Raw genomic sequence first — 5259 nt, forward strand, 5'->3', positions numbered from 1 at the left:
GTCCTGAATTGAGAGGACATAGATTCTGAGCTGAGGGAAAGCAATTTCCAAGCTTACCAGCCCTCCCTCCCTTTATGGGAAAGATGAACTCATCCCTCATAATCATACAAATCCACCTGTAGACATTAAGTCCACCAGGAAGGTGGATGTAAAAATGCTCATTTTAATATGGCCTTATGGTTTTGTGATTTGAGGGATTCAAGAGAATTTAGTCAATGTTTTAGGTCATAAGATCTATCCCAGGGGCTGGAGAGATGGTTAAGAGTGGGTACTGTTTTATAGAGTACCTGAGTTCAGTTCTCAGAATTCACTGGATAGCCCACAACCACCTGTAACTCCAGCTCCAGGGGCATCTGACATCTCTGGTTTCTGTGGGCATCTGGACTTGTGTACATATAACACACACACACACACACACAATTAAAAATAACAAAAACGGGCTGGAGAGATGGCTCAATGGTTAAGAGCACTGGACCCATGTTCTGTTCCCAGCGCCCACATGGCAGCTAACAACTGTCCGTAACTCCAGTTCCAGGGGAACTGACAGCCTCTTCTGACCTCTGCAGGCATTGCATGACACGGGTGCACATACCTACATGCATGCAATACACGTGTACACATAAAATTAAAAAAATTAAAAAATGTGTGTATCCCATACAATATTTGAGATCTACTTATACTAAAAACTTACTTGTTACTTATCTGAAATTCAGATTTAACTGAGTATCATGTATTTCACCTGACAACTCTAATCTTACTCCATTAAAAAAAAAACTGGGGGCTGAAGAGATTGCTCAGTGGTTAAGAGCATTGGTTGCTCTCAAAAAGGACCCAGGTTTGGTTACCAGCATACACATGGCAGCTAACAACCATCCATAACTCCAGTACCAGTAGATCCAATGCCCCTCTTCTGACCTCTACAGGCATTGATGACACTGGTGCACTTACACACATGCAGGGAGTACACTCACACACATAAAATTTAAAATAAATAAATAAAATATTTTAAAAAATAACTGCCTGGATGTGGCGGTACGCGCCTTTAGTCCTATCACTCTGGAGGCAGAGGCAGGCAGATCTTTGTGACACTGGGCCAGCCTAGTCTAAATAGCGAGCTCCAGGCCAGCTAATAATGCTACATACATGGTGAGACCCTGCCTCAAAAAATCAAACTAAACAAAACAAAATAACAGCTGGTCACAGCCCCCTAACTCAATGTCACAGTCTGCTAATGAGTCGTACTCCTGGCTTGAAAAACTGCCTTAGGGTGACTGGACATGAGCCTTTTAAGCCCTGGGGAAGTCAGAGCCGGGGACAATTCAGACCCCACTCCTGCAATCACCACCACCTGCTTAGACCCTCTCTCCATCTCTTTACATTAACAGCATAACCACTCCACTCTGCAGTAAGAGGAGGGCTGGGGTTATTTAAAGATGACTTTTGTGGATATAAATGGCTACTTTGTTTTGTTAATTCTTTATATTAACATTCTTACCTAGTGTTTCCTTAAGCTTTGAAGTTCTGCTTAAATTTTTTTTTTTTGTTTTTTTTTGTTTTGTCTCCTCGTAGTGGGAGCTGGCCTGGAACTCACTGTGTAGACCAGGCTGGCCTCCATCTGACAGAGATCTACCTGCTTTGGACTCCTGAGTGCTGAGATTAAAGGAGTCCACCACCAAGCTCAGTTTCAGTTTAAAATTTTTATGAAGGAGCCTGGAGAGATGGCTCAGAGTTTAAGAGCACTTGCTGAGCGATCACGAGTACCAGAGTTCAGATACCAGCACCCACATAACGAGTTAGGTGTGCTGCATGTGTCTGTAACCCCAGCTCTGAGGTGAGTAGGGCCAGGAAGATTGCTGTGGCTTACTGACTTCCAGTTTATCCAAGAAACCCAAACCCCAAGTTCAGGGAGAGGCCTCACTACGAAAGAATAGGCCAGAGGAAGACACCCAACCCCCATTCTGGCCTCTGTGAACATGTACAAATGGTATAGCTACCCACACACATGTTCACATAGGCCATACACACATACACATACAAGTAAATAATGAAAAATAATTTAAAGCATCTGGTGAGGTAATGCAAGCATGTAATTCAAGCACTCAGAAGCCAAGGCAGGAGAATCTGCTTTCAGCACCTGTCTCAAAAAAATATCTTTTTGATTCTAAGTTCAGTTGACCTTAACAATAACCTTGTAACAATAGTTTACAAGAGGTTCAGTCTGATTCACAAGCTGGCCTAAATAAAAACTCTTAAGCCTTTTTGTACACGTAACTACTTTACATACAATTGAACAACTGACAAACCCTCTGTGAGCAGGAGGCAAGTGTTTCAAAAAGGATTCATTATTATTATTAAGGTTTTCTTATGTGCTTCAGTGCTTAAGCACACCCTGTTCATACAGCGCACACAGAGACCAGAAGATGGCGTTGGATCCCCTGGACCTGGAATTGTGAAAAAAAAAAGTTCCCAGAAAAAATTCCTACATCCTGAGCTGAATTTCCTGCAAGGCTGACCAGCTGATTGATAAACACTTCAATGACTATGGAGAGTTCGGAATGTTGCAGATCCAGATTCTAGTCATAAATTATCTGGGGACATCTTTAACCCCATAAATAGCCACATTGCCTACCTCTGTTTCTGAGTTAACATTCCTGTGACTAATAAAATGCCTTAACTTAGCAGACCATCAGCTCTCACCAATCCAAAGGCTAAGAATGCCATCAGATAACATCCGAGACCTGTAGTAGACACCCCTCCCACTTTGCCATGACCCGCCTACCGAATGTATCCACCAGTGTATTTGAAAAGTGTCTTGATTTATGACTTTTCTTTGTTCTGTTACTATAAAAACATAATGTAACTGTTACTACACTGGAACGTGGAATTTGGGGTAATCTGAATCTGTGTTCCCAGGCCATGGTCACTCATATTTGGCTCCAGAATAAACTCTCTCTTATCCCCTTTGAGGTGAGAGTTATGCTTTTGTGTTGACATGCTCTACCTGGTCACGCTGAATGGAGCAGAACAGACGACGTGGGGAAGCCCACAGGGGTGATGTCCTAGTTTGTCTCTCCATTGCCGTGACAAAACACTCTGACCACTACCAACTTGGGAAGGAAAAGGTTTATTTTCTCTTACATCTCCCGGGTCACAGTTTATTCGGGAGCCCAAGGTAGGAACTCAGGGCAGGAACCTGGAGGCAGGAGCTGGAGCACAGGTCATGGAGGAACACTGCTTACTGGCTTGGTTCCCTGGCCCCTGCTCAGCCTGCTTTCTTATGTAACACAGGCCCACCTGCCCAGGGGTGGCACCACCCACAGTGGGCTGGGCCCTCCCACATCACTCATCAAGAAGGTGCCCCTCAGACATAGCCACAGGCCAGTCCAATAGAGACAATTCCCCAATTGAGGCTCCCTCAACCCATGTGTGTCAAGTTGACACTAAAACTATCCAGCACAGGCGACATCTCATGAACTGGTGGGCTTATATTGGGCCACATGCTAAATGTGTATCTTTCTGGAGGCTGGAACAAAGAATGTTCCATCTAGGCCCACTGTCCCAGATGCTCTGAGGGGTCAGTGTGAAACTTCTGTGTCACAGTGCCCACGAGAGCTAGAACTGTCCCTCCGGTCTGTGTTCTTTTTCTTGAAAGAACTCTGAGCCTGTTTGCATTCACCATCCTGTTTCATAAGATGTCCTAAACATTTCTAAGCCTAAAACCACAGCCCAACTTTCTGGGTCTCATTTGGGCAAAGTTCCCCACCAGATGGATGGTGAGCCACGGAGACTTCCACCCACAACCACCAGGTGGCCTGTGAGCTGGAGGAGAGCAGCTATTCCTGCTAAAGGGCAGGGAGCCTGGGGAGGGTGCTTCCCTGGGATCATGGGTCAGGAATGATAGATAGCCTTTGTCATATTCCCATATTATGGGGGGGAGTAAAGAAGTTCTGCTGGACTGGAGTGATGGACCAGGTCGTGAATGACACTGGGACACTCCTCTAGGTAAGCAGATGCTGCATGCTTGTGATTTGTTGCATGGCCCCTGGTTTGGATATTTGGTTGAAGGGATGGGCCTCCGGGCTTTGGCTGATTTTGATGCCCAGCATAGCAGCCAGGCCTACCTGGACAGTTTTGACCTAGTGAGACTTGGGAGTAGGGGGTATAGCTCCTCCCCTTGCAGAAGGAACTGAGCATGCTGGGTGCACCCCTCCCCATGCCCATTGCAACTAGGGTGTGCTCTTGTGACTCAGCTTTGGGATTACCTGTGATCTGTGGCCCAAAGGGAGCCTACCACATGAGTGCCACTATTACCAATTACACCAGGGTATTAGGTCTCTCCTGTTTCTGTCCTGGGTGACCTGGTTGGGAGTCACACTCCTCATCTCTGTCACAGATTTCTGCGCTGAACCTTGTTGGGAAGGATGGGCCTGGGAGGACTTTCTGGTGGTCTTGATGGTTGCCAGCTGAGTTTATGGGGCGGCAGTGGAGAGAAAGGGAGTAGACCCAGCAAAGCTGAGGTCCTGCAACTCTGCCCTCCCCACCAGGTGATTCCTAGATAAATTCACCCTCTTCAAAGGCAACTTTGCTGCACAGAACTCCTTGATGGTTGCCAGCTGAGTTTATGGGGCGGCAGTGGAAAGAAAGGGAGTAGACCCAGCAAAGCTGAGGTCCTGCAACTCTGCCCTCCCTACCAGGTGATTCCTAGATAAATTCACCCTCTTCAAAGGCAACTTTGCTGCACAGAACTCTGACAGGTGTTGAGGACATGGCTCCCTCCCACTGCCCCAACTGTGTGTGTGTGTAGGGGTCAGCATCTCTCAGTTCACACATGGGGGAGCAGAGAAAGGGTGATGGGCAGCTGAGGGACCTGGCAAAGCCCTTCTGGTGGAATGCTGAAGGTCAGAGCAAGGAGAGGTTCCTGGGTAGGGAAGGTTCGGGGTGAGAGTGTGTCCCTGGGGAAGGGACACTGAGTATGGATGGACCCTGAGGAGCCTGATGTGCTTCAGGGCACACCATCCAAATGTTCACTCACGTTTCTCTTTTTGAGACAGGGTCTCATGTAGCCCAGACTGGCCTCAAATTTGCTGTGTAACTAAGACACACTGAATTCCTGATCCTCCTGTCTCTACCTCCCATTATGATGTGCCACCTTGCCTGGCTTTGTGTGTTTGTTTCTTTTTTTTTTTTTTTTTTGAGACAGGGTCTCTCTGTAGTCCCAGCTGACTTGGAACTTTCTATGTAGACCAGGGTGACCTCAGT

This window comes from Nannospalax galili, unplaced genomic scaffold, assembly GCF_000622305.1.
Source record: "Nannospalax galili isolate Female #2095 unplaced genomic scaffold, S.galili_v1.0 scaffold188, whole genome shotgun sequence".
NCBI lineage: Eukaryota > Metazoa > Chordata > Mammalia > Rodentia > Spalacidae > Nannospalax > Nannospalax galili.